Source organism: Pseudorca crassidens, chromosome 20 (genome assembly GCF_039906515.1).
Source record: "Pseudorca crassidens isolate mPseCra1 chromosome 20, mPseCra1.hap1, whole genome shotgun sequence".
NCBI lineage: Eukaryota > Metazoa > Chordata > Mammalia > Artiodactyla > Delphinidae > Pseudorca > Pseudorca crassidens.
In genome coordinates this window covers 244,250-271,473 of record NC_090315.1, presented here as the reverse complement: position 1 = coordinate 271,473, position 27,224 = coordinate 244,250, and positions in this window count along the sequence as shown.

The following is a 27,224-nucleotide window of genomic DNA, read 5'->3' as shown; positions in this document are numbered from 1 at the left end:
CGGGTTAGGATTAGGGGACGGGTGAGGGTCAGGCTTCGGGGAAGGGTTAGGGTTAGGGTTCGGGCTAGGGTTAGGGTTAGGGGACGGGGACGGTTTAGGATCCAGGTGAGGGTACGACAACGCTTTAGGGGCAGCGGACGTGTGAGGGCGCGGGTTAGTGTCAGCGTACGGGTTAGGATTAGGGGACGGGTGAGGGTCAGGCTTCGGGGAAGGGTTAGGGTTAGGGTTCGGGCTAGGGTTAGGGTTAGGGGACGGGGATGGTTTAGGGTCCAGGTGAGGGTACGACAACGCTTTAGGGGCAGCGGACGTGTGAGGGCGCGGGTTAGTGTCAGCGTACGGGTTAGGATTAGGGGACAGGTGAGGGTCAGGCTTCGGGGAAGGGTTAGGGTTAGGGTTCGGGCTAGGGTTAGGGTTAGGGGACGGGGACGGTTTAGGGTCCACGTGAGGGTACGACAACGCTTTAGGGGGAGCGGACGTGTGAGGGCGCGGGTTAGTGTCAGCGTACGGGTTAGGATTAGGGGACGGGTGAGGGTCAGGCTTCGGGGAAGGGTTAGGGTTAGGGTTCGGGCTAGGGTTAGGGTTAGGGGACGGGGACGGTTTAGGGTCCAGGTGAGGGTACGACAACGCTTTAGGGGCAGTGGACGTGTGAGGGCGCGCCTTAGTGTCAGCGTACGGGTTAGGATTAGGGGACGGGTGAGGGTCAGGCTTCGGGGAAGGGTTAGGGTTAGGGTTCGGGCTAGGGTTAGGGTTAGGGGACGGGGACGGTTTAGGGTCCAGGTGAGGGTACGACAACGCTTTAGGCGCAGCGGACGTGTGAGGCCGCGGGTTAGTGTCAGCGTACGGGTTAGGATTAGGGGACGGGTGAGGGTCAGGCTTCGGGGAAGGGTTAGGGTTAGGGTTCGGGCTAGGGTTAGGGTTAGGGGACGGGGACGGTTTAGGGTCCAGGTGAGGGTACGACAACGCTTTAGGGGCAGCGGACGTGTGAGGGCGCGGGTTAGTGTCAGCGTACGGGTTAGGATTAGGGGACGGGTGAGGGTCAGGCTTCGGGGAAGGGTTAGGTTTAGGGTTGGGGCTAGGGTTAGGGTTAGGGGACGGGGACGGTTTAGGGTCCAGGTGAGGGTACGACAACGCTTTAGGGGGAGCGTACGTGTGAGGGCGCGGGTTAGTGTCAGCGTACGGGTTAGGATTAGGGGACGGGTGAGGGTCAGGCTTCGGGGAAGGGTTAGGGTTAGGGTTCGGGCTAGGGTTAGGGTTAGGGGACGGGGACGGTTAAGGGTCCCGGTGAGGGTACGACAACGCTTTAGGGGCAGCGGACATGTGAGGGCGCGGGTTAGTGTCAGCGTACGGGTTAGGATTAGGGGACGGGTGAGGGTCAGGCTTCGGGGAAGGGTTAGGGTTAGGGTTCGGGCTAGGGTTAGGGTTAGGGGACGGGGACGGTTTAGGGTCCAGGTGAGGGTACGACAACGCTTTAGGGGCAGCGGACGTGTGAGGGCGCGGGTTAGTGTCAGCGTACGGGTTAGGACTAGGGGACGGGTGTGGGTCAGGCTTCGGGGAAGGGTTAGGGTTAGGGTTCGGGCTAGGGTTAGGTTTAGGGGACGGGGACGGTTTAGGGTCCAGGTGAGGGTACGACAACGCTTTAGGGGCAGCGGACGTGTGAGGGCGCGGGTTAGTGTCAGCGTACGGGTTAGGATTAGGGGACGGGTGAGGGTCAGGCTTCGGGGAAGTGTTAGGGTTAGGGTTGGGGCTAGGGTTAGGGTTAGGGGACGGGGACGGTTTAGGGTCCAGGTGAGGGTACGACAACGCTTTAGGGGCAGCGGACGTGTGAGGGCGTGGGTTAGTGTCAGCGTACGGGTTAGGATTAGGGGACGGGTGAGGGTCAGGCTTCGGGGAAGGGTGAGGGTTAGGGTTCGGGCTAGGGTTAGGGTTAGGGGACGGAGACGGTTTAGGGTCCAGGTGAGGGTACAACAACGCTTTAGGGGGAGCGGACGTGTGAGGGCGCGGGTTAGTGTCAGCGTACGGGTTAGGATTAGGGGACGGGTGAGGGTCAGGCTTCGGGGAAGGGTTAGGGTTAGGGTTCGGGCTAGGGTTAGGGTTAGGGGTCGGGGACGGTTTAGGGTCCAGGTGAGGGTACGACAACGCTTTAGGGGCAGCGGACGTGTGAGGGCGCGGGTTAGTGTCAGCGTACGGGTTAGGATTAGGGGACGGGTGAGGGTCAGGCTTCGGGGAAGGGTTAGGGTTAGGGTTCGGGCTAGGGTTAGGGTTAGGGGACGGGGACGGTTTAGGGTCCAGGTGAGGGTACGACAACGCTTTAGGGGCAGCGGACGTGTGAGGGCGCGGGTTAGTGTCAGCGTACGGGTTAGGATTAGGGGACGGGTGAGGGTCAGGCTTCGGGGAAGGGTTAGGGTTAGGGTTCGGGCTAGGGTTAGGGTTAGGGGACGGGGACGGTTTAGGGTCCAGGTGAGGGTACGACAACGCTTTAGGGGCAGCGGACGTGTGAGGGCGCGGGTTAGTGTCAGCGTACGGGTTAGGACTAGGGGACGGGTGTGGGTCAGGCTTCGGGGAAGGGTTAGGGTTAGGGTTCGGGCTAGGGTTAGGTTTAGGGGACGGGGACGGTTTAGGGTCCAGGTGAGGGTACGACAACGCTTTAGGGGCAGCGGACGTGTGAGGGCGCGGGTTAGTGTCAGCGTACGGGTTAGGATTAGGGGACGGGTGAGGGTCAGGCTTCGGGGAAGTGTTAGGGTTAGGGTTGGGGCTAGGGTTAGGGTTAGGGGACGGGGACGGTTTAGGGTCCAGGTGAGGGTACGACAACGCTTTAGGGGCAGCGGACGTGTGAGGGCGTGGGTTAGTGTCAGCGTACGGGTTAGGATTAGGGGACGGGTGAGGGTCAGGCTTCGGGGAAGGGTTAGGGTTAAGGTTCGGGCTAGGGTTAGTGTTAGGGGACGGGGACGGTTTAGGGTCCAGGTGAGGGTACGACAACGCTTTAGGGGCAGCGGACGTGTGAGGGCGTGGGTTAGTGTCAGCGTACGGGTTAGGATTAGGGGACGGGTGAGGGTCAGGCTTCGGGGAAGGGTTAGGGTTAGGGTTCGGGCTAGGGTTAGGGTTAGGGGACGGGGACGGTTTAGGGTCCAGGTGAGGGTACGACAACGCCTTAGGGGGAGCGTACGTGTGAGGGCGCGGGTTAGTGTCAGCGTACGGGTTAGGATTAGGGGACGGGTGAGGGTCAGGCTTCGGGGAAGGGTTAGGGTTAGGGTTCGGGCTAGGGTTAGGGTTAGGGGACGGGGACGGTTTACGGTCCAGGTGAGGGTACGACAACGCTTTAGGGGGAGCGGACGTGTGAGGGCGTGGGTTAGTGTCAGCGTACGGGTTAGGATTAGGGGACGGGTGAGGGTCAGGCTTCGGGGAAGGGTTAGGGTTACGGTTCGGGCTAGGGTTAGGGTTAGGGGACGGGGACGGTTTAGGGTCCAGGTGAGGGTACGACAACGCTTTAGGGGGAGCGGACGTGTGAGGGCGCGGGTTAGTGTCAGCGTACGGGTTAGGATTAGGGGACGGGTGAGGGTCAGGCTTCGGGGAAGGGTTAGGGTTAGGGTTCGGGCTACGGTTAGGGGACGGGGACGGGGACGGTTTAGGGTCCAGGTGAGGGTACGACAACGCTTTAGGGGGAGCGGACGTGTGAGGGCGCGGGTTAGTGTCAGCGTACGGTTTAGGATTAGGGGACGGGTGAGGGTCAGGCTTCGGGGAAGGGTTAGGTTTAGGGTTCGGGCTAGGGTTAGGGTTAGGGGACGGGGACGGTTTAGGGTCCAGGTGAGGGTACGACAACGCTTTAGGGGGAGCGGACGTGTGAGGGCGCGGGTTAGTGTCAGCGTACGGGTTAGGATTAGGGGACGGGTGAGGTTCAGGCTTCGGGGAAGGGTGAGGGTTAGGGTTCGGGCTAGGGTTAGGGTTAGGGGACGGAGACGGTTTAGGGTCCAGGTGAGGGTACAACAACGCTTTAGGGGGAGCGGACGTGTGAGGGCGCGGGTTAGTGTCAGCGTACGGGTTAGGATTAGGGGACGGCTGAGGGTCAGGCTTCGGGGAAGGGTTAGGGTTAGGGTTCGGGCTAGGGTTAGGGTTAGGGGTCGGGGACGGTTTAGGGTCCAGGTGAGGGTACGACAACGCTTTAGGGGCAGCGGACGTGTGAGGGCGCGGGTTAGTGTCAGCGTACGGGTTAGGATTAGGGGACGGGTGAGGGTCAGGCTTCGGGGAAGGGTTAGGGTTAGGGTTCGGGCTAGGGTTAGGGTTAGGGGACGGGGACGGTTTAGGGTCCAGGTGAGGGTACGACAACGCTTTAGGGGCAGCGGACGTGTGAGGGCGCGGGTTAGTGTCAGCGTACGGGTTAGGATTAGGGGACGGGTGAGGGTCAGGCTTCGGGGAAGGGTTAGGGTTAGGGTTCGGGCTAGGGTTAGGGTTAGGGGACGGGGACGGTTTAGGGTCCAGGTGAGGGTACGACAACGCTTTAGGGGCAGCGGACGTGTGAGGGCGCGGGTTAGTGTCAGCGTACGGGTTAGGATTAGGGGACGGGTGAGGGTCAGGCTTCGGGGAAGGGTTAGGGTTAGGGTTCGGGCTAGGGTTAGGGTTAGGGGACGGGGACGGTTAAGGGTCCAGGTGAGGGTACGACAACGCTTTAGGGGGAGTGGACGTGTGAGGGCGCAGGTTAGTGTCAGCGTACGGGTTAGGATTAGGGGACGGGTGAGGGTCAGGCTTGGGGGAAGGGTTAGGGTTAGGGTTCGGGCTAGGGTTAGGGTTAGGGGATGGGGACGGGTTAGGGTCCAGGTGAGGGTACGACAACGCTTTAGGGGCAGCGGACGTGTGAGGGAGGGGGTTAGTGTCAGAGTATGGGTTAGGATTAGGGGACGGGTGAGGGTCAGGCTTCGGGGAAGGGTTAGGGTTAGGGTTCGGGCTAGGGTTAGGGTTAGGGGACGGGGACGGTTTAGGGTCCAGGTGAGGGTACGACAACGCTTTAGGGGCAGCGGACGTGTGAGGGCGCGGGTTAGTGTCAGCGTACGGGTTAGGATTAGGGGACGGGTGAGGGTCAGGCGTCGGGGAAGGGTTAGGGTTAGGGTTCGGGCTAGGGTTAGGGTTAGGGGACGGGGACGGTTTAGGGTGCAGGTGAGGGTACGACAACGCTTTAGGGGCAGCGGACGTGTGAGGGCGCGGGTTAGTGTCAGCGTACGGGTTAGGATTAGGGGACGGGTGAGGGTCAGGCTTCGGGGAAGGTTTAGGGTTAGGGTTCGGGCTAGGTTTAGGGTTAGGGGACGGGGACGGTTTAGGGTCCAGGTGAGGGTACGACAACGCTTTAGGGGCAGCGGACGTGTGAGGGCGCGGGTTAGTGTCAGCGTACGGGTTAGGATTAGGGGACGGGTGAGGGTCAGGCTTCGGGGAAGGGTTAGGGTTAGGGTTCGGGCTAGGGTTAGGGTTAGGGGACGGGGATGGTTTAGGGTCCAGGTGAGGGTACGACAACGCTTTAGGGGCAGCGGACGTGTGAGGGCGCGGGTTAGTGTCAGCCTACGGGTTAGGATTAGGGGACGGGTGAGGGTCAGGCTTCGGGGAAGGGTTAGGGTTAGGGTTCGGGCTAGGGTTAGCGTTAGGGGACGGGGACGGTTAAGGGTCCAGGTGAGGGTACGACAACGCTTTAGGGGGAGCGGACGTGTGAGGGCGCGGGTTAGTGTCAGCGTACGGGTTAGGATTAGGGGACGGGTGAGGGTCAGGCTTGGGGGAAGGGTTAGGGTTAGGGTTCGGGCTAGGGTTAGGGTTAGGGGACGGGGACGGTTTAGGGTCCAGGTGAGGGTACGACAACGCTTTAGGGGGAGCGTACGTGTGAGGGCGCGGGTTAGTGTCAGCGTACGGGTGAGGATTATGGGACGGGTGAGGGTCAGGCTTCGGGGAAGGGTTAGGGTTAGGGTTCGGGCTAGGGTTAGGGTTAGGGGACGGGGACGGTTTAGGGTCCAGGTGAGGGTACGACAACGCTTTAGGGGGAGCGGACGTGTGAGGGCGCGGGTTAGTGTCAGCGTACGGGTTAGGATTAGGGTACGGGTGAGGGTCAGGCTTCGGGGAAGGGTTAGGGCTAGGGTTCGGGCTAGGGTTAGGGTTAGGGGACGGGGACGGTTTAGGGTCCAGGTGAGGGTACGACAACGCTTTAGGGGGAGCGGACGTGTGACGGCGCGGGTTAGTGTCAGCGTACGGGTTAGGATTAGGGGACGGGTGAGTGTCAGGCTTCGGGGAAGGGTTAGGGTTAGGGTTCGGGCTAGGGTTAGGGTTAGGGGACGGGGATGGTTTAGGGTCCAGGTGAGGGTACGACAACGCTTTAGGGGGAGCGGACGTGTGAGGGCGCGGGTTAGTGTCAGCTTACGGGTTAGGATTAGGGGACGGGTGAGGGTCAGGCTTCGGGGAAGGGTTAGGGTTAGGGTTCGGGCTAGGGTTAGGGTTAGGGGACGGGGACGGTTTAGGGTCCAGGTGAGGGTACGACAACGCTTTAGGGGCAGCGGACGTGTGAGGGCGCGGGTTAGTGTCAGCGTACGGGTTAGGATTAGGGGACGGGTGAGGGTCAGGCTTCTGGGAAGGGTTAGGGTTAGGGTTCGGGCTAGGGTTAGGGTTAGGGGACGGGGACGGTTTAGGATCCAGGTGAGGGTACGACAACGCTTTAGGGGGAGCGGACGTGTGAGGGCGCGGGTTAGTGTCAGCGTGCGGTTTAGGATTAGGGGACGGGTGAGGGTCAGGCTTCGGGGAAGGGTTAGGGTTAGGGTTCGGGCTAGGGTTAGGGTTAGGGGACGGGGACGGTTTAGGGTGCAGGTGAGGGTACGACAACGCTTTAGGGGGAGCGGACGTGTGAGGGCGCGGGTTAGTGTCAGCATACGAGTTAGGATTAGGGGACGGGTGAGGGTCAGGCTTCGGGGAAGGGTTAGGGTTAGGGTTCGGGCTAGGGTTAGGGTTAGGGGACGGGGACGGTTTAGGGTCCAGGTGAGGGTACGACAACGCTTTAGGGGGAGCGGACGTGTGAGGGCGCGGGTTAGTGTCAGCGTACGGGTTAGGATTAGGGGACGGGTGAGGGTCAGGCTTCGGGGAAGGGTTAGGGTTAGGGTTCGGGCTAGGGTTAGGGTTAGGGGACGGGGACGGTTTAGGGTCCAGGTGAGGGTACGACAACGCTTTAGGGGGAGCGGACGTGTGAGGGCGCGGGTTAGTGTCAGCGTACGTGTTAGGATTAGGGGACGGGTGAGGGTCAGGCTTCGGGGAAGGGTTAGGGTTAGGGTTCGGGCTAGGGTTAGGGTTAGGGGACGGGGACGGTTTAGGGTCCAGGTGAGGGTACGACAACGCTTTAGGGGCAGCGGACGTGTGAGGGCGCGGGTTAGTGTCAGCGTACGGGTTAGGATTAGGGTACGGGTGAGGGTCAGGCTTCGGGGAAGGGTTAGGGTTAGGGATCGGACTAGGGTTAGGGTTAGGGGACGGGGACGGTTTAGGGTCCAGGTGAGGGTACGACAACGCTTTAGGGGCAGTGGACATGTGAGGGCGCGGGTTAGTGTCAGCGTACGGGTTAGGATTAAGGGACGGGTGAGGGTCAGCCTTGGGGGAAGGGTTAGGGTTAGGGTTCGGGCTAGGGTTAGAGTTAGGGGACGGGGACGGTTTAGGGTCCAGGTGAGGGTACGACAACGCTTTAGGGGGAGCGGACGTGTGAGGGCGCGGGTTAGTGTCAGCGTACGGTTTAGGATTAGGGGACGGGTGAGGGTCAGGCTTCGGGGAAGGGTTAGGTTTAGGGTTCGGGCTAGGGTTAGGGTTAGGGGACGGGGACGGTTTAGGGTCCAGGTGAGGGTACGACAACACTTTAGGGGGAGCGGACGTGTGAGGGCGCGGGTTAGTGTCAGCGTACGGGTTAGGATTAGGGGACGGGTGAGGTTCAGGCTTCGGGGAAGGGTTAGGGTTAGGGTTCGGGCTAGGGTTAGGGTTAGGGGACGGGGACGGTTTAGGGTCCAGGTGAGGGTACAACAACGCTTTAGGGGGAGCGGACGTGTGAGGGCGCGGGTTAGTGTCAGCGTACGGGTTAGGATTAGGGGACGGGTGAGGGTCAGGCTTCGGGGAAGGGTTAGGGTTAGGGTTCGGGCTAGGTTTAGGGTTAGGGGACGGGGACGGTTTAGGGTCCAGGTGAGGGTACGACAACGCTTTAGGGGCAGCGGACGTGTGAGGGCGCGGGTTAGTGTCAGCGTACGGGTTAGGATTAGGGGACGGGTGAGGGTCAGGCTTCGGGGAAGGGTTAGGGTTAGGGTTCGGGCTAGGGTTAGGGTTAGGGGACGGGGACGGTTTAGGGTCCAGGTGAGGGTACGACAACGCTTTAGGGGCAGCGGACGTGTGAGGGCGCGGGTTAGTGTCAGCGTACGGGTTAGGATTAGGGGACGGGTGAGGGTCAGGCTTCGGGGAAGGGTTAGGGTTAGGGTTCGGGCTAGGGTTAGGGTTAGGGGACGGGGACGGTTTAGGGTCCAGGTGAGGGTACGACAACGCTTTAGGGGCAGCGGACGTGTGAGGGCGCGGGTTAGTGTCAGCGTACGGGTTAGGATTAGGGGACGGGTGAGGGTCAGGCTTCGGGGAAGGGTTAGGGTTAGGGTTGGGGCTAGGGTTAGGGTTAGGGGACGGGGACGGTTTAGGGTCCAGGTGAGGGTACGACAACGCTTTAGGGGCAGCGGACGTGTGAGGGCGCGGGTTAGTGTCAGCGTACGGGTTAGGATTAGGGGACGGGTGTGGGTCAGGCTTCGGGGAAGGGTTAGGGTTAGGGTTCGGGCTAGGGTTAGGGTTAGGGGACGGGGACGGTTTAGGGTCCAGGTGAGGGTACGACAACGCTTTAGGGGCAGCGGACGTGTGAGGGCGCGGGTTAGTGTCAGCGTACGGGTTAGGATTAGGGGACGGGTGAGGGTCAGGCTTCGGGGAAGGGTTAGGGTTAGGGTTCGGGCTAGGGTTAGGGTTAGGGGACGGGGACGGTTTAGGGTCCAGGTGAGGGTACGACAACGCTTTAGGGGCAGCGGACGTGTGAGGGCGCGGGTTAGTGTCAGCGTACGGGTTAGGATTAGGGGACGGGTGAGTGTCAGGCTTCGGGGAAGGGTTAGGGTTAGGGTTCGGGCTAGGGTTAGGGTTAGGGGACGGGGACGGTTTAGGGTCCAGGTGAGGGTACGACAACGCCTTAGGGGCAGCGGACGTGTGAGGTCGTGGGTTAGTGTCAGCGTACGGGTTAGGATTAGGGGACGGGTGAGGGTCAGGCTTCGTGGAAGGGTTAGGGTTAGGGTTCGGGCTAGGGTTAGGGTTAGGGGACGGGGACGGTTTAGGGTCCAGGTGAGGGTACGACAATGCCTTAGGGGCAGCGTACGTGTGAGGGCGCGGGTTAGTGTCAGCGTACGGGTTAGGATTAGGGGACGGGTGAGGGTCAGGCTTCGGGGAAGGGTTAGGGTTAGGGTTCGGGCTAGGGTTAGGGTTAGGGGACGGGGACGGTTTAGGGTCCAGGTGAGGGTACGACAACGCTTTATGGGCAGCAGACGTGTGAGGGCGCGGGTTAGTGTCAGCGTACGTGTTAGGATTAGGGGACGGGTGAGGGTCAGGCTTCGGGGAAGGGTTAGGGTTAGGGTTCGGGCTAGGGTTAGGGTTAGGGGACGGGGACGGTTTAGGGTGCAGGTGAGGGTACGACAACGCTTTAGGGGGAGCAGACGTGTGAGGGCGCGGGTTAGTGTCAGCGTACGGGTTAGGATTATGGGACGGGTGAGGGTCAGGCTTCGGGGAAGGGTTAGGGTTAGGGTTCGGGCTAGGGTTAGGGTTAGGGGATGGGGACGGTTTAGGGTCCAGGTGAGGGTACGACAACGCTTTAGGGGCAGCGGACGTGTGAGGGCGCGGGTTAGTGTCAGCGTACGGGTTAGGATTAGGGGACGGGTGAGGGTCAGGCTTCGGGGAAGGGTTAGGGTTAGGGTTCGGGCTAGGGTTAGGGTTAGGGGACGGGGACGGTTTAGGGTCCAGGTGAGGGTACGACAACGCTTTAGGGGCAGCGGACGTGTGAGGGCGCGGGTTAGTGTCAGCGTACGGGTTAGGATTAGGGGACGGGTGAGAGTCAGGCTTCGGGGAAGGGTTAGGGTTAGGGTTGGGGCTAGGGTTAGGGTTAGGGGACGGGGACGGTTTAGGGCCCAGGTGAGGGTACGACAACGCTTTAGGGGGAGCGTACGTGTGAGGGCGCGGGTTAGTGTCAGCGTACGGGTTAGGATTAGGGGACGGGTGTGGGTCAGGCTTCGGGGAAGGGTTAGGGTTAGGGTTCGGGCTAGGGTTAGGGTTAGGGGACGGGGACGGTTTAGGGTCCAGGTGAGGGTACGACAACGCTTTAGGGGGAGCGGACGTGTGAGGGCGCGGGTTAGTGTCAGCGTACGGGTTAGGATTAGGGGACGGGTGAGGGTCAGGCTTCGGGGAAGGGTTAGGTTTAGGGTTCGGGCTAGGGTTAGGGTTAGGGGACGGGGACGGTTTAGGGTCCAGGTGAGGGTACGACAACACTTTAGGGGGAGCGGACGTGTGAGGGCGCGGGTTAGTGTCAGCGTACGGGTTAGGATTAGGGGACGGGTGAGGTTCAGGCTTCGGGGAAGGGTTAGGGTTAGTGTTCGGGCTAGGGTTAGGGTTAGGGGACGGGGACGGTTTAGGGTCCAGGTGAGGGTACGACAACGCTTTAGGGGCAGCGGACGTGTGAGGGCGCGGGTTAGTGTCAGCGTACGGGTTAGGATTAGGGGACGGGTGAGGGTCAGGCTTCGGGGAAGGGTTAGGGTTAGGGTTCGGGCTAGGGTTAGGGTTAGGGGACGGGGACGGTTTAGGGTCCAGGTGAGGGTACGACAACGCCTTAGGGGCAGCAGACGTGTGAGGGCGCGGGTTAGTGTCAGCGTACGGGTTAGGATTAGGGGACGGGTGAGGGTCAGGCTTCGGGGAAGGGTTAGGGTTAGGGTTCGGGCTAGGGTTAGGGTTAGGGGACGGGGACGGTTTAGGGTCCAGGTGAGGGTACGACAACGCTTTAGGGGCAGCGGACGTGTGAGGGCGCGGGTTAGTGTCAGCGTACGGGTTAGGATTAGGGGACGGGTGAGGGTCAGGCTTCGGGGAAGGGTTAGGGTTAGGGTTCGGGCTAGGGTTAGGGTTAGGGGACGGGGACGGTTTAGGGTCCAGGTGAGGGTACGACAACGCTTTAGAGGCAGCAGACGTGTGAGGGCGCGGGTTAGTGTCAGCGTACGGGTTAGGATTAGGGGACGGGTGAGGGTCAGGCTTCGGGGAAGGGTTAGGGTTAGGGTTCGGGCTAGGGTTAGGGTTAGGGGACGGGGACGGTTTAGGGTCCAGGTGAGGGTACGACAACGCTTTAGGGGCAGCGGACGTGTGAGGGCGCGGGTTAGTGTCAGCGTACGGGTTAGGATTAGGGGACGGGTGTGGGTCAGGCTTCGGGGAAGGGTTAGGGTTAGGGTTCGGGCTAGGGTTAGGGTTAGGGGACGGGGACGGTTTAGGGTCCAGGTGAGGGTACGACAACGCTTTAGGGGCAGCGGACGTGTGAGGGCGCGGGTTAGTGTCAGCGTACGGGTTAGGATTAGGGGACGGGTGAGGGTCAGGCTTCGGGGAAGGGTTAGGGTTAGGGTTCGGGCTAGGGTTAGGGTTAGGGGACGGGGACGGTTTAGGGTCCAGGTGAGGGTACGACAACGCTTTAGGGGCAGCGGACGTGTGAGGGCGTGGGTTAGTGTCAGCGTACGGGTTAGGATTAGGGGACGGGTGAGTGTCAGGCTTCGGGGAAGGGTTAGGGTTAGGGTTCGGGCTAGGGTTAGGGTTAGGGGACGGGGACGGTTTAGGGTCCAGGTGAGGGTACGACAACGCTTTAGGGGCAGCGGACGTGTGAGGTCGCGGGTTAGTGTCAGCGTACGGGTTAGGATTAGGGGACGGGTGAGGGTCAGGCTTCGTGGAAGGGTTAGGGTTAGGGTTCGGGCTAGGGTTAGGGTTAGGGGACGGGGACGGTTTAGGGTCCAGGTGAGGGTACGACAATGCCTTAGGGGCAGCGTACGTGTGAGGGCGCGGGTTAGTGTCAGCGTACGGGTTAGGATTAGGGGACGGGTGAGGGTCAGGCTTCGGGGAAGGGTTAGGGTTAGGGTTCGGGCTAGGGTTAGGGTTAGGGGACGGGGACGGTTTAGGGTCCAGGTGAGGGTACGACAACGCTTTATGGGCAGCAGACGTGTGAGGGCGCGGGTTAGTGTCAGCGTACGTGTTAGGATTAGGGGACGGGTGAGGGTCAGGCTTCGGGGAAGGGTTAGGGTTAGGGTTCGGGCTAGGGTTAGGGTTAGGGGACGGGGACGGTTTAGGGTGCAGGTGAGGGTACGACAACGCTTTAGGGGGAGCAGACGTGTGAGGGCGCGGGTTAGTGTCAGCGTACGGGTTAGGATTAGGGGACGGGTGAGGGTCAGGCTTCGGGGAAGGGTTAGGGTTAGGGTTCGGGCTAGGGTTAGGGTTAGGGGATGGGGACGGTTTAGGGTCCAGGTGAGGGTACGACAACGCTTTAGGGGCAGCGGACGTGTGAGTGCGCGGGTTAGTGTCAGCGTACGGGTTAGGATTAGGGGACGGGTGAGGGTCAGGCTTCGGGGAAGGGTTAGGGTTAGGGTTCGGGCTAGGGTTAGGGTTAGGGGACGGGGACGGTTTAGGGTCCAGGTGAGGGTACGACAACGCTTTAGGGGCAGCGGACGTGTGAGGGCGCGGGTTAGTGTCAGCGTACGGGTTAGGATTAGGGGACGGGTGAGGGTCAGGCTTCGGGGAAGGGTTAGGGTTAGGGTTGGGGCTAGGGTTAGGGTTAGGGGACGGGGACGGTTTAGGGTCCAGGTGAGGGTACGACAACGCTTTAGGGGGAGCGTACGTGTGAGGGCGCGGGTTAGTGTCAGCGTACGGGTTAGGATTAGGGGACGGGTGAGGGTCAGGCTTCGGGGAAGGGTTAGGGTTAGGGTTCGGGCTAGGGTTAGGGTTAGGGGACGGGGACGGTTAAGGGTCCCGGTGAGGGTACGACAACGCTTTAGGGGCAGCGGACGTGTGAGGGCGCGGGTTAGTGTCAGCGTACGGGTTAGGATTAGGGGACGGGTGAGGGTCAGGCTTCGGGGAAGGGTTAGGGTTAGGGTTCGGGCTAGGGTTAGGGTTAGGGGACGGGGACGGTTTAGGGTCCAGGTGAGGGTACGACAACGCTTTAGGGGGAGCGGACGTGTGAGGGCGCGGGTTAGTGTCAGCGTACGGGTTAGGATTAGGGGACGGGTGAGGGTTAGGCTTCGGGGAAGGGTTAGGGTTAGGGTTGGGGCTAGGGTTAGGGTTAGGGGACTGGGACGGTTTAGGGTCCAGGTGAGGGTACGACAACGCTTTAGGGGCAGCGGACGTGTGAGGGCGCGGGTTAGTGTCAGCGTACGGGTTAGGATTAGGGGACGGGTGAGGGTCAGGCTTCGGGGAAGGGTTAGGGTTAGGGTTCGGGCTAGGGTTAGTGTTAGGGGACGGGGACAGTTTAGGGTCCAGGTGAGGGTACGACAACGCTTTAGGGGCAGCGGACGTGTGAAGGCGCGGGTTAGTGTCAGCGTACGGGTTAGGATTAGGGGACGGGTGAGGGTCAGGCTTCGGGGAATGGTTAGGGTTAGGGTTCGGGCTAGGGTTAGGGTTAGGGGACGGGGACGGTTTAGGGTCCAGGTGAGGGTACGACAACGCCTTAGGGGCAGCGTACGTGTGAGGGCGCGGGTTAGTGTCAGCGTACGGGTTAGGATTAGGGGACGGGTGAGGGTCAGGCTTCGGGGAAGGGTTAGGGTTAGGGTTCGGGCTAGGGTTAGGGTTAGGGGACGGGGACGGTTTAGGGTCCAGGTGAGGGTACGACAACGCTTTAGGGGCAGCGGACGTGTGCGGGCGCGGGTTAGTGTCAGCGTACGGGTTAGGATTAGGGGACGGGTGTGGGTCAGGCTTCGGGGAAGGGTTAGGGTTAGGGTTCGGGCTAGGGTTAGGGTTAGGGGACGGGGACGGTTTAGGGTCCAGGTGAGGGTACGACAACGCTTTAGGGGCAGCGGACGTGTGAGGGCGCGGGTTAGTGTCAGCGTACGGGTTAGGATTAGGGGACGGGTGAGGGTCAGGCTTCGGGGAAGGGTTAGGGTTAGGGTTCGGGCTAGGGTTAGGGTTAGGGGACGGGGACGGTTTAGGGTCCAGGTGAGGGTACGACAACGCCTTAGGGGCAGCGTACGTGTGAGGGAGCGGGTTAGTGTCAGCGTACGGGTTAGGATTAGGGGACGGGTGAGGGTCAGGCTTCGGGGAAGGGTTAGGGTTAGGGTTCGGGCTAGGGTTAGGGTTAGGGGACGGGGACGGTTTAGGGTCCAGGTGAGGGTACGACAACGCTTTAGGGGCAGCAGACGTGTGAGGGCGCGGGTTAGTGTCAGCGTACGTGTTAGGATTAGGGGACGGGTGAGGGTCAGGCTTCGGGGAAGGGTTAGGGTTAGGGTTCGGGCTAGGGTTAGGGTTAGGGGACGGGGACGGTTTAGGGTCCAGGTGAGGGTACGACAACGCTTTAGGGGGAGCGTACGTGTGAGGGCGCGGGTTAGTGTCAGCGTACGGGTTAGGATTAGGGTACGGGTGAGGGTCAGGCTTCGGGGAAGGGTTAGGGTTAGGGTTCGGGCTAGGGTTAGGGTTAGGGGACGGGGACGGTTAAGGGTCCCGGTGAGGGTACGACAACGCTTTAGGGGCAGCGGACGTGTGAGGGCGCGGGTTAGTGTCAGCGTACGGGTTAGGATTAGGGGACGGGTGTGGGTCAGGCTTCGGGGAAGGGTTAGGGTTAGGGTTCGGGCTAGGGTTAGGGTTAGGGGACGGGGACGGTTTAGGGTCCAGGTGAGGGTACGACAACGCTTTAGGGGGAGCGGACGTGTGAGGGCGCGGGTTAGTGTCAGCGTACGGGTTAGGATTAGGGGACGGGTGAGGGTCAGGCTTCGGGGAAGGGTTAGGGTTAGGGTTGGGGCTAGGGTTAGGGCTAGGGGACGGGGACGGTTTAGGGTCCAGGTGAGGGTACGACAACGCTTTAGGGGCAGCGGACGTGTGAGGGCGCGGGTTAGTGTCAGCGTACGGGTTAGGATTAGGGGACGGGTGAGGGTCAGGCTTCGGGGAAGGGTTAGGGTTAGGGTTCGGGCTAGGGTTAGTGTTAGGGGACGGGGACGGTTTAGGGTCCAGGTGAGGGTACGACAACGCTTTAGGGGCAGCGGACGTGTGAGGGCGCGGGTTAGTGTCAGCGTACGGGTTAGGATTAGGGGACGGGTGAGGGTCAGGCTTCGGGGAAGGGTTAGGGTTAGGGTTCGGGCTAGGGTTAGGGTTAGGGGATGGGGACAGTTTAGGGTCCAGGTGAGGGTACGACAACGCCTTAGGGGCAGCGTACGTGTGAGGGCGCGGGTTAGTGTCAGCGTACGGGTTAGGATTAGGGGACGTGTGAGTGTCAGGCTTCGGGGAAGGGTTAGGGTTAGGGTTCGGGCTAGGGTTAGGGTTAGGGGACGGGGACGGTTTAGGGTCCAGGTGAGGGTACGACAACGCTTTAGGGGCAGCGTACGTGTGAGGGCGCGGGTTAGTGTCAGCGTACGGGTTAGGATTAGGGGACGGGTGAGGGTCAGGCTTCGGGGAAGGGTTAGGGTTAGGGTTCGGGCTAGGGTTAGGGTTAGGGGACGGGGACGGTTAAGGGTCCCGGTGAGGGTACGACAACGCTTTAGGGGCAGCGGACGTGTGAGGGCGCGGGTTAGTGTCAGCGTACGGGTTAGGATTAGGGGACGGGTGTGGGTCAGGCTTCGGGGAAGGGTTAGGGTTAGGGTTCGGGCTAGGGTTAGGGTTAGGGGACGGGGACGGTTTAGGGTCCAGGTGAGGGTACGACAACGCTTTAGGGGCAGCGGACGTGTGAGGGCGCGGGTTAGTGTCAGCGTACGGGTTAGGATTAGGGGACGGGTGAGGGTCAGGCTTCGGGGAAGGGTTAGGGTTAGGGTTGGGGCTAGGGTTAGGGTTAGGGGACTGGGACGGTTTAGGGTCCAGGTGAGGGTACGACAACGCTTTAGGGGCAGCGGACGTGTGAGGGCGCGGGTTAGTGTCAGCGTACGGGTTAGGATTAGGGGACGGGTGAGGGTCAGGCTTCGGGGAAGGGTTAGGGTTAGGGTTGGGGCTAGGGTTAGGGTTAGGGGACTGGGACGGTTTAGGGTCCAGGTGAGGGTACGACAACGCTTTAGGGGCAGCGGACGTGTGAGGGCGCGGGTTAGTGTCAGCGTACGGGTTAGGATTAGGGGACGGGTGAGGGTCAGGCTTCGGGGAAGGGTTAGGGTTAGGGTTCGGGCTAGGGTTAGTGTTAGGGGACGGGGACGGTTTAGGGTCCAGGTGAGGGTACGACAACGCTTTAGGGGCAGCGGACGTGTGAGGGCGCGGGTTAGTGTCAGCGTACGGGTTAGGATTAGGGGACGGGTGAGGGTCAGGCTTTGGGGAATGGTTAGGGTTAGGGTTCGGGCTAGGGTTAGGGTTAGGGGACGGGGACGGTTTAGGGTCCAGGTGAGGGTACGACAACGCCTTAGGGGCAGCGTACGTGTGAGGGCGTGGGTTAGTGTCAGCGTACGGGTTAGGATTAGGGGACGGGTGAGGGTCAGGCTTCGGGGAAGGGTTAGGGTTAGGGTTCGGGCTAGGGTTAGGGTTAGGGGACGGGGACGGTTTAGGGTCCAGGTGAGGGTACGACAACGCTTTAGGGGCAGCGGACGTGTGCGGGCGCGGGTTAGTGTCAGCGTACGGGTTAGGATTAGGGGACGGGTGAGGGTCAGGCTTCGGGGAAGGGTTAGGGTTAGGGTTCGGGCTAGGGTTAGGGTTAGGGGACGGGGACGGTTTAGGGTCCAGGTGAGGGTACGACAACGCTTTAGGGGCAGCGGACGTGTGAGGGCGCGGGTTAGTGTCAGCGTACGGGTTAGGATTAGGGGACGGGTGAGGGTCAGGCTTCGGGGAAGGGTTAGGGTTAGGGTTCGGGCTAGGGTTAGGGTTAGGGGACGGGGACGGTTTAGGGTCCAGGTGAGGGTACGACAACGCCTTAGGGGCAGCGTACGTGTGAGGGAGCGGGTTAGTGTCAGCGTACGGGTTAGGATTAGGGGACGGGTGAGGGTCAGGCTTCGGGGAAGGGTTAGGGTTAGGGTTCGGGCTAGGGTTAGGGTTAGGGGACGGGGACGGTTTAGGGTCCAGGTGAGGGTACGACAACGCTTTAGGGGCAGCAGACGTGTGAGGGCGCGGGTTAGTGTCAGCGTACGTGTTAGGATTAGGGGACGGGTGAGGGTCAGGCTTCGGGGAAGGGTTAGGGTTAGGGTTCGGGCTAGGGTTAGGGTTAGGGGACGGGGACGGTTTATGGTCCAGGTGAGGGTACGCAACGCTTTAGGGGGAGCGTACGTGTGAGGGCGCGGGTTAGTGTCAGCGTACGGGTTAGGATTAGGGTACGGGTGAGGGTCAGGCTTCGGGGAAGGGTTAGGGTTAGGGTTCGGGCTAGGGTTAGGGTTAGGGGACGGGGACGGTTAAGGGTCCCGGTGAGGGTACGACAACGCTTTAGGGGCAGCGGACGTGTGAGGGCGCGGGTTAGTGTCAGCGTACGGGTTAGGATTAGGGGACGGGTGTGGGTCAGGCTTCGGGGAAGGGTTAGGGTTAGGGTTCGGGCTAGGGTTAGGGTTAGGGGACGGGGACGGTTTAGGGTCCAGGTGAGGGTACGACAACGCTTTAGGGGGAGCGGACGTGTGAGGGCGCGGGTTAGTGTCAGCGTACGGGTTAGGATTAGGGGACGGGTGAGGGTCAGGCTTCGGGCAAGGGTTAGGGTTAGGGTTGGGGCTAGGGTTAGGGTTAGGGGACGGGGACGGTTTAGGGTCCAGGTGAGGGTACGACAACACTTTAGGGGCAGCGGACGTGTGAGGGCGCGGGTTAGTGTCAGCGTACGGGTTAGGATTAGGGGACGGGTGAGGGTCAGGCTTCGGGGAAGGGTTAGGGTTAGGGTTCGGGCTAGGGTTAGTGTTAGGGGACGGGGACGGTTTAGGGTCCAGGTGAGGGTACGACAACGCTTTAGGGGCAGCGGACGTGTGAGGGCGCGGGTTAGTGTCAGCGTACGGGTTAGGATTAGGGGACGGGTGAGGGTCAGGCTTCGGGGAAGGGTTAGGGTTAGGGTTGGGGCTAGGGTTAGGGTTAGGGGACTGGGACGGTTTAGGGTCCAGGTGAGGGTACGACAACGCTTTAGGGGCAGCGGACGTGTGAGGGCGCGGGTTAGTGTCAGCGTACGGGTTAGGATTAGGGGACGGGTGAGGGTCAGGCTTCGGGGAAGGGTTAGGGTTAGGGTTCGGGCTAGGGTTAGGGTTAGGGGACGGGGACGGTTTAGGGTGCAGGTGAGGGTACGACAACGCTTTAGGGGGAGCGGACGTGTGACGGCGCGGGTTAGTGTCAGCGTACGGGTTAGGATTAGGGGACGGGTGAGGGTCAGGCTTCGGGGAAGGGTTAGGGTTAGGGTTCGGGCTAGGGTTAGGGTTAGGGGACGGGGACGGTTTAGGGTCCAGGTGAGGGTACGACAACGCTTTAGGGGCAGCGGACGTGTGAGGGCGCGGGTTAGTGTCAGCGTACGGGTTAGGATTAGGGGACGGGTGAGGGTCAGGCTTCGGGGAAGGGTTAGGGTTAGGGTTCGGGCTAGGGTTAGGGTTAGGGGACGGGGACGGTTTAGGGTCCAGGTGAGGGTACGACAACGCTTTAGGGGTAGCGGACGTGTGAGGGCGCGGGTTAGTGTCAGCGTACGGGTTAGGATTAGGGGACGGGTGAGGGTCAGGCTTCGGGGAAGGGTTAGGGTTAGGGTTCGGGCTAGGGTTAGGGTTAGGGGACGGGGACGGTTAAGGGTCCCGGTGAGGGTACGACAACGCTTTAGGGGCAGCGGACGTGTGAGGGCGCGGGTTAGTGTCAGCGTACGGGTTAGGATTAGGGGACGGGTGTGGGTCAGGCTTCGGGGAAGGGTTAGGGTTAGGGTTCGGGCTAGGGTTAGGGTTAGGGGACGGGGACGGTTTAGGGTCCAGGTGAGGGTACGACAACGCTTTAGGGGCAGCGGACGTGTGAGGGCGCGGGTTAGTGTCAGCGTACGGGTTAGGATTAGGGGACGGGTGAGCGTCAGGCTTCGGGGAAGGGTTAGGGTTAGGGTTGGGGCTAGGGTTAGGGTTAGGGGACGGGGACGGTTTAGGGTCCAGGTGAGGGTACGACAACGCTTTAGGGGCAGCGGACGTGTGAGGGCGCGGGTTAGTGTCAGCGTACGGGTTAGGATTAGGGGACGGGTGAGGGTCAGGCTTCGGGGAAGGGTTAGGGTTAGGGTTGGGGCTAGGGTTAGGGTTAGGGGACTGGGACGGTTTAGGGTCCAGGTGAGGGTACGACAACGCTTTAGGGGCAGCGGACGTGTGAGGGCGCGGGTTAGTGTCAGCGTACGGGTTAGGATTAGGGGACGGGTGAGGGTCAGGCTTCGGGGAAGGGTTAGGGTTAGGGTTGGGGCTAGGGTTAGGGTTAGGGGACTGGGACGGTTTAGGGTCCAGGTGAGGGTACGACAACGCTTTAGGGGCAGCGGACGTGTGAGGGCGCGGGTTAGTGTCAGCGTACGGGTTAGGATTAGGGGACGGGTGAGGGTCAGGCTTCGGGGAAGGGTTAGGGTTAGGGTTCGGGCTAGGGTTAGTGTTAGGGGACGGGGACGGTTTAGGGTCCAGGTGAGGGTACGACAACGCTTTAGGGGGAGCGGACGTGTGAGGGCGCGGGTTAGTGTCAGCGTACGGGTTAGGATTAGGGGACGGGTGAGGGTCAGGCTTTGGGGAATGGTTAGGGTTAGGGTTCGGGCTAGGGTTAGGGTTAGGGGACGGGGACGGTTTAGGGTCCAGGTGAGGGTACGACAACGCCTTAGGGGCAGCGTACGTGTGAGGGCGTGGGTTAGTGTCAGCGTACGGGTTAGGATTAGGGGACGGGTGAGGGTCAGGCTTCGGGGAAGGGTTAGGGTTAGGGTTCGGGCTAGGGTTAGGGTTAGGGGACGGGGACGGTTTAGGGTCCAGGTGAGGGTACGACAACGCTTTAGGGGCAGCGGACGTGTGCGGGCGCGGGTTAGTGTCAGCGTACGGGTTAGGATTAGGGGACGGGTGAGGGTCAGGCTTCGGGGAAGGGTTAGGGTTAGGGTTCGGGCTAGGGTTAGGGTTAGGGGACGGGGACGGTTTAGGGTCCAGGTGAGGGTACGACAACGCTTTAGGGGCAGCGGACGTGTGAGGGCGCGGGTTAGTGTCAGCGTACGGGTTAGGATTAGGGGACGGGTGAGGGTCAGGCTTCGGGGAAGGGTTAGGGTTAGGGTTCGGGCTAGGGTTAGGGTTAGGGGACGGGGACGGTTTAGGGTCCAGGTGAGGGTACGACAACGCCTTAGGGGCAGCGTACGTGTGAGGGAGCGGGTTAGTGTCAGCGTACGGGTTAGGATTAGGGGACGGGTGAGGGTCAGGCTTCGGGGAAGGGTTAGGGTTAGGGTTCGGGCTAGGGTTAGGGTTAGGGGACGGGGACGGTTTAGGGTCCAGGTGAGGGTACGACAACGCTTTAGGGGCAGCAGACGTGTGAGGGCGCGGGTTAGTGTCAGCGTACGTGTTAGGATTAGGGGACGGGTGAGGGTCAGGCTTCGGGGAAGGGTTAGGGTTAGGGTTCGGGCTAGGGTTAGGGTTAGGGGACGGGGACGGTTTATGGTCCAGGTGAGGGTACGCAACGCTTTAGGGGGAGCGTACGTGTGAGGGCGCGGGTTAGTGTCAGCGTACGGGTTAGGATTAGGGTACGGGTGAGGGTCAGGCTTCGGGGAAGGGTTAGGGTTAGGGTTCGGGCTAGGGTTAGGGTTAGGGGACGGGGACGGTTAAGGGTCCCGGTGAGGGTACGACAACGCTTTAGGGACAGCGGACGTGTGAGGGCGCGGGTTAGTGTCAGCGTACGGGTTAGGATTAGGGGACGGGTGTGGGTCAGGCTTCGGGGAAGGGTTAGTGTTAGGGTTCGGGCTAGGGTTAGGGTTAGGGGACGGGGACGGTTTAGGGTCCAGGTGAGGGTACGACAACGCTTTAGGGGGAGCGGACGTGTGAGGGCGCGGGTTAGTGTCAGCGTACGGGTTAGGATTAGGGGACGGGTGAGGGTCAGGCTTCGGGGAAGGGTTAGGGTTAGGGTTGGGGCTAGGGTTAGGGTTAGGGGACGGGGACGGTTTAGGGTCCAGGTGAGGGTACGACAACACTTTAGGGGCAGCGGACGTGTGAGGGCGCGGGTTAGTGTAAGCGTACGGGTTAGGATTAGGGGACGGGTGAGGGTCAGGCTTCGGGGAAGGGTTAGGGTTAGGGTTCGGGCTAGGGTTAGTGTTAGGGGACGGGGACGGTTTAGGGTCCAGGTGAGGGTACGACAACGCTTTAGGGGCAGCGGACGTGTGAGGGCGCGGGTTAGTGTCAGCGTACGGGTTAGGATTAGGGGACGGGTGAGGGTCAGGCTTCGGGGAAGGGTTAGGGTTAGGGTTGGGGCTAGGGTTAGGGTTAGGGGACTGGGACGGTTTAGGGTCCAGGTGAGGGTACGACAACGCTTTAGGGGCAGCGGACGTGTGAGGGCGCGGGTTAGTGTCAGCGTACGGGTTAGGATTAGGGGACGGGTGAGGGTCAGGCTTCGGGGAAGGGTTAGGGTTAGGGTTCGGGCTAGGGTTAGGGTTAGGGGACGGGGACGGTTTAGGGTGCAGGTGAGGGTACGACAACGCTTTAGGGGGAGCGGACGTGTGAGGGCGCGGGTTAGTGTCAGCGTACGGGTTAGGATTAGGGGACGGGTGAGGGTCAGGCTTCGGGGAAGGGTTAGGGTTAGGGTTCGGGCTAGGGTTAGGGTTAGGGGACGGGGACGGTTTAGGGTCCAGGTGAGGGTACGACAACGCTTTAGGGGCAGCGGACGTGTGAGGGCGCGGGTTAGTGTCAGCGTACGGGTTAGGATTAGGGGACGGGTGAGGGTCAGGCTTCGGGGAAGGGTTAGGGTTAGGGTTCGGGCTAGGGTTAGGGTTAGGGGACGGGGACGGTTTAGGGTCCAGGTGAGGGTACGACAACGCTTTAGGGGTAGCGGACGTGTGAGGGCGCGGGTTAGTGTCAGCGTACGGGTTAGGATTAGGGGACGGGTGAGGGTCAGGCTTCGGGGAAGGGTTAGGGTTAGGGTTGGGGCTAGGGTTAGGGTTAGGGGACGGGGACGGTTAAGGGTCCCGGTGAGGGTACGACAACGCTTTAGGGGCAGCGGACGTGTGAGGGCGCGGGTTAGTGTCAGCGTACGGGTTAGGATTAGGGGACGGGTGTGGGTCAGGCTTCGGGGAAGGGTTAGGGTTAGGGTTCGGGCTAGGGTTAGGGTTAGGGGACGGGGACGGTTTAGGGTCCAGGTGAGGGTACGACAACGCTTTAGGGGCAGCGGACGTGTGAGGGCGCGGGTTAGTGTCAGCGTACAGGTTAGGATTAGGGGACGGGTGAGCGTCAGGCTTCGGGGAAGGGTTAGGGTTAGGGTTGGGGCTAGGGTTAGGGTTAGGGGACGGGGACGGTTTAGGGTCCAGGTGAGGGTACGACAACGCTTTAGGGGCAGCGGACGTGTGAGGGCGCGGGTTAGTGTCAGCGTACGGGTTAGGATTAGGGGACGGGTGAGGGTCAGGCTTCGGGGAAGGGTTAGGGTTAGGGTTGGGGCTAGGGTTAGGGTTAGGGGACTGGGACGGTTTAGGGTTCAGGTGAGGGTACGACAACGCTTTAGGGGCAGCGGACGTGTGAGGGCGCGGGTTAGTGTCAGCGTACGGGTTAGGATTAGGGGACGGGTGAGGGTCAGGCTTCGGGGAAGGGTTAGGGTTAGGGTTGGGGCTAGGGTTAGGGTTAGGGGACTGGGACGGTTTAGGGTCCAGGTGAGGGTACGACAACGCTTTAGGGGCAGCGGACGTGTGAGGGCGCGGGTTAGTGTCAGCGTACGGGTTAGGATTAGGGGACGGGTGAGGGTCAGGCTTCGGGGAAGGGTTAGGGTTAGGGTTCGGGCTAGGGTTAGTGTTAGGGGACGGGGACGGTTTAGGGTCCAGGTGAGGGTACGACAACGCTTTAGGGGCAGCGGACGTGTGAGGGCGCGGGTTAGTGTCAGCGTACGGGTTAGGATTAGGGGACGGGTGAGGGTCAGGCTTTGGGGAATGGTTAGGGTTAGGGTTCGGGCTAGGGTTAGGGTTAGGGGACGGGGACGGTTTAGGGTCCAGGTGAGGGTACGACAACGCCTTAGGGGCAGCGTACGTGTGAGGGCGTGGGTTAGTGTCAGCGTACGGGTTAGGATTAGGGGACGGGTGAGGGTCAGGCTTCGGGGAAGGGTTAGGGTTAGGGTTCGGGCTAGGGTTAGGGTTAGGGGACGGGGACGGTTTAGGGTCCAGGTGAGGGTACGACAACGCTTTAGGGGCAGCGGACGTGTGCGGGCGCGGGTTAGTGTCAGCGTACGGGTTAGGATTAGGGGACGGGTGAGGGTCAGGCTTCGGGGAAGGGTTAGGGTTAGGGTTCGGGCTAGGGTTAGGGTTAGGGGACGGGGACGGTTTAGGGTCCAGGTGAGGGTACGACAACGCTTTAGGGGCAGCGGACGTGTGAGGGCGCGGGTTAGTGTCAGCGTACGGGTTAGGATTAGGGGACGGGTGAGGGTCAGGCTTCGGGGAAGGGTTAGGGTTAGGGTTCGGGCTAGGGTTAGGGTTAGGGGACGGGGACGGTTTAGGGTCCAGGTGAGGGTACGACAACGCCTTAGGGGCAGCGTACGTGTGAGGGAGCGGGTTAGTGTCAGCGTACGGGTTAGGATTAGGGGACGGGTGAGGGTCAGGCTTCGGGGAAGGGTTAGGGTTAGGGTTCGGGCTAGGGTTAGGGTTAGGGGACGGGGACGGTTTAGGGTCCAGGTGAGGGTACGACAACGCTTTAGGGGCAGCAGACGTGTGAGGGCGCGGGTTAGTGTCAGCGTACGTGTTAGGATTAGGGGACGGGTGAGGGTCAGGCTTCGGGGAAGGGTTAGGGTTAGGGTTCGGGCTAGGGTTAGGGTTAGGGGACGGGGACGGTTTATGGTCCAGGTGAGGGTACGCAACGCTTTAGGGGGAGCGTACGTGTGAGGGCGCGGGTTAGTGTCAGCGTACGGGTTAGGATTAGGGTACGGGTGAGGGTCAGGCTTCGGGGAAGGGTTAGGGTTAGGGTTCGGGCTAGGGTTAGGGTTAGGGGACGGGGACGGTTAAGGGTCCCGGTGAGGGTACGACAACGCTTTAGGGGCAGCGGACGTGTGAGGGCGCGGGTTAGTGTCAGCGTACGGGTTAGGATTAGGGGACGGGTGTGGGTCAGGCTTCGGGGAAGGGTTAGGGTTAGGGTTCGGGCTAGGGTTAGGGTTAGGGGACGGGGACGGTTTAGGGTCCAGGTGAGGGTACGACAACGCTTTAGGGGGAGCGGACGTGTGAGGGCGCGGGTTAGTGTCAGCGTACGGGTTAGGATTAGGGGACGGGTGAGGGTCAGGCTTCGGGGAAGGGTTAGGGTTAGGGTTCGGGCTAGGGTTAGTGTTAGGGGACGGGGACGGTTTAGGGTCCAGGTGAGGGTACGACAACGCTTTAGGGGCAGCGGACGTGTGAGGGCGCGGGTTAGTGTCAGCGTACGGGTTAGGATTAGGGGACGGGTGAGGGTCAGGCTTCGGGGAAGGGTTAGGGTTAGGGTTGGGGCTAGGGTTAGGGTTAGGGGACTGGGACGGTTTAGGGTCCAGGTGAGGGTACGACAACGCTTTAGGGGCAGCGGACGTGTGAGGGCGCGGGTTAGTGTCAGCGTACGGGTTAGGATTAGGGGACGGGTGAGGGTCAGGCTTCGGGGAAGGGTTAGGGTTAGGGTTCGGGCTAGGGTTAGGGTTAGGGGACGGGGACGGTTTAGGGTGCAGGTGAGGGTACGACAACGCTTTAGGGGGAGCGGACGTGTGAGGGCGCGGGTTAGTGTCAGCGTACGGGTTAGGATTAGGGGACGGGTGAGGGTCAGGCTTCGGGGAAGGGTTAGGGTTAGGGTTCGGGCTAGGGTTAGGGTTAGGGGACGGGGACGGTTTAGGGTCCAGGTGAGGGTACGACAACGCTTTAGGGGCAGCGGACGTGTGAGGGCGCGGGTTAGTGTCAGCGTACGGGTTAGGATTAGGGGACGGGTGAGGGTCAGGCTTCGGGGAAGGGTTAGGGTTAGGGTTCGGGCTAGGGTTAGGGTTAGGGGACGGGGACGGTTTAGGGTCCAGGTGAGGGTACGACAACGCTTTAGGGGTAGCGGACGTGTGAGGGCGCGGGTTAGTGTCAGCGTACGGGTTAGGATTAGGGGACGGGTGAGGGTCAGGCTTCGGGGAAGGGTTAGGGTTAGGGTTCGGGCTAGGGTTAGGGTTAGGGGACGGGGACGGTTAAGGGTCCCGGTGAGGGTACGACAACGCTTTAGGGGCAGCGGACGTGTGAGGGCGCGGGTTAGTGTCAGCGTACGGGTTAGGATTAGGGGACGGGTGTGGGTCAGGCTTCGGGGAAGGGTTAGGGTTAGGGTTCGGGCTAGGGTTAGGGTTAGGGGACGGGGACGGTTTAGGGTCCAGGTGAGGGTACGACAACGCTTTAGGGGCAGCGGACGTGTGAGGGCGCGGGTTAGTGTCAGCGTACGGGTTAGGATTAGGGGACGGGTGAGCGTCAGGCTTCGGGGAAGGGTTAGGGTTAGGGTTGGGGCTAGGGTTAGGGTTAGGGGACGGGGACGGTTTAGGGTCCAGGTGAGGGTACGACAACGCTTTAGGGGCAGCGGACGTGTGAGGGCGCGGGTTAGTGTCAGCGTACGGGTTAGGATTAGGGGACGGGTGAGGGTCAGGCTTCGGGGAAGGGTTAGGGTTAGGGTTCGGGCTAGGGTTAGGGTTAGGGGATGGGGACGGTTTAGGGTCCAGGTGAGGGTACGACAACGCCTTAGGGGCAGCGTACGTGTGAGGGCGCGGGTTAGTGTCAGCGTACGGGTTAGGATTAGGGGACGGGTGAGGGTCAGGCTTCGGGGAAGGGTTAGGGTTAGGGTTCGGGCTAGGGTTAGGGTTAGGGGACGGGGACGGTTTAGGGTCCAGGTGAGGGTACGACAACGCTTTAGGGGCAGCGGACGTGTGCGGGCGCGGGTTAGTGTCAGCGTACGGGTTAGGATTAGGGGACGGGTGAGGGTCAGGCTTCGGGGAAGGGTTAGGGTTAGGGTTCGGGCTAGGGTTAGGGTTAGGGGACGGGGACGGTTTAGGGTCCAGGTGAGGGTACGACAACGCTTTAGGGGCAGCGGACGTGTGAGGTCGCGGGTTAGTGTCAGCGTACGGGTTAGGATTAGGGGACGGGTGAGGGTCAGGCTTCGGGGAAGGGTTAGGGTTAGGGTTCGGGCTAGGGTTAGGGTTAGGGGACGGGGACGGTTTAGGGTCCAGGTGAGGGTACGACAACGCTTTAGGGGCAGCAGACGTGTGAGGGCGCGGGTTAGTGTCAGCGTACGGGTTAGGATTAGGGGACGGGTGAGGGTCAGGCTTCGGGGAAGGGTTAGGGTTAGGGTTCGGGCTAGGGTTAGGGTTAGGGGACGGGGACGGTTTAGGGTCCAGGTGAGGGTACGACAACGCTTTAGGGGCAGCAGACGTGTGAGGGCGCGGGTTAGTGTCAGCGTACGGGTTAGGATTAGGGGACGGGTGAGGGTCAGGCTTCGGGGAAGGGTTAGGGTTAGGGTTCGGGCTAGGGTTAGGGTTAGGGGACGGGGACGGTTTAGGGTCCAGGTGAGGGTACGACAACGCTTTAGAGGCAGCGGACGTGTGAGGGCGCGGGTTAGTGTCAGCGTACGGGTTAGGATTAGGGGACGGGTGAGGGTCAGGCTTCGGGGAAGGGTTAGGGTTAGGGTTGGGGCTAGGGTTAGGGTTAGGGGACGGGGACGGTTTAGGGTCCAGGTGAGGGTACGACAACGCTTTAGGGGCAGCGGACGTGTGAGGGCGCGGGTTAGTGTCAGCGTACGGGTTAGGATTAGGGGACGGGTGTGGGTCAGGCTTCGGGGAAGGGTTAGGGTTAGGGTTCGGGCTAGGGTTAGGGTTAGGGGACGGGGACGGTTTAGGGTCCAGGTGAGGGTACGACAACGCTTTAGGGGCAGCGGACGTGTGAGGGCGCGGGTTAGTGTCAGCGTACGGGTTAGGAT